Below are 1,813 nucleotides of genomic sequence, written 5' to 3'. Positions count from 1 at the left end.
TTCTCAGTTTCTAACTTACTGAACTCGGTCCTTTTGCAGCATGACATGCCGAGTGAAGCATGGTGCAGTGCCTATGAATTGTTCATCTTGAGCTCGGTCATGCAAATGGATTTAATGCTGGTGCAGATACGAAGTATTGGACTAAAACGAATTGAAATTTTCAGTATTATGTGACCCACATCTCGCGTTATGTAAACAATGCAAGTATCATTGCGTCATAATGTAGACCATCATCATTGACATGTCATCTCTCTTCACAGATTCTGCCAGTCCTGCTGAATTTCACCAGCAATTTCTGTTTTTATTTCAGATCACCACATATGCAGTACTGTATCAAAGTAGGAATGTTGTACTTCAATTATTCAGGGCATTTATGTCACTACATAGATGCATAGAAGGTCAACGGGCCGAGTGGTGGCAGATGTAACTTCATTTAGAAAATACGAGGGGCTGCAATTTGGAAAGGCAAACTAGGCCAGGACTTGTACACTCAATAGTAAGGTCCTGGAGGGTGTTGCTGAACAAGGAGACCTTGTCTTGCAGGTTCATATTTCCTTGAGGCTGGAGTCACAGGTAGACAGGATAGTGAAGGGGCCGTTTGGTATGCTTGCCTTTATTGGTCACTACATTGAACATAGGAGTTGGGAGGTCATGTTGTGACTGTGTCGGACATTGATTAGGCCACTTATTATTGTGTGCAATCCTATGAGAAAGATGTGAAACATGAGGGGGTTCAGAAGAGATTTGCAGGGCTGTTGCTTGATTGAAGAGTTTGAGCTGTATGGAGACACTGGATAGGTTGAGGCTGTTTTCCCTGGAGGGTTGAAGGCTGAGGGGAGATCTTATGTGTTTTTTAAAAAAATCATGAGGGTCATGGATAGAATAAATCGACAAGATCTTTTTCTTGGATTGGATGGGTCTGGGACTAAAAGTTTAGGGTAAGAGGGAAAATATTTAAAAGGGGCCTAAGGTGCAACTTGTTCACGCAGAGGCTGGTGCATGGATGGAATAACTTACCCAAGGAAATGGTGGAGATTGGTACAATTACTACATTGAATGGATACCTGGATGGGTTTATGAATTGAAAGGGTTAGAGGGGTATGGGTCAGGTGCTAACAAATGGAACTAGATTTATTTATGTTATCTGATCAGCATGCTCAAGTTGGACTGAAGGGATTGTTGCCGTGCTGTACATCCCATTTAATCTACCTTTTGGCCAAACTAAAGTGGGGTTCATTGAATTATCAGACGCCCCCCTGTTCCCTCCAGTAAACAGCATACTGCACACGTTAGAAACTCCATGGTTTGTTTGTTGGAACTGTTGGGAAAGTCTTTGTTCTCCAAAGACTGTACAGACTCGAATGGCTAAATAGATAGTGCGTGTATTTTTTTTACGAATGAAGTAAATTTTTGAAATTAAAAAAAATCTGCAGGCAGAAACAAGATGAAGATTCATAAAACTAAACCTTGCAGCTTTTTGTGCATTTAATGAACATCTAGAGCATGAGCTCTCCCTCAGACTCCGTCCTACCCTCCCTTCTGTCTCACTGTCCCTCCACAAAGGCAACTCTCCAGGCACCTTCACCCTCCTGGGACTTGGTCAAAACCCTATCAGCGTCCTAAACCTGTTTCTCCTTCAAAATATTGTTTTTCCCTTGTTCCCAGGTCAAACCTTCATAAAACATAGTTACTGATTACTCTTCTCTGATAATTGCAGTGAAATCCATCGGTAAGTGATTGAACTGAACGTGTTCACCAGCGCAGTCACATTGAAACTGAAAGTGGTTATAAACAGGAAGTGCTGAGATTGATC

The sequence above is a fragment of the Hemiscyllium ocellatum genome, chromosome 35 (genome assembly GCF_020745735.1).
Source record: "Hemiscyllium ocellatum isolate sHemOce1 chromosome 35, sHemOce1.pat.X.cur, whole genome shotgun sequence".
NCBI classification, from domain to species: domain Eukaryota; kingdom Metazoa; phylum Chordata; class Chondrichthyes; order Orectolobiformes; family Hemiscylliidae; genus Hemiscyllium; species Hemiscyllium ocellatum.
This window is presented reverse-complemented; position numbering follows the sequence as displayed.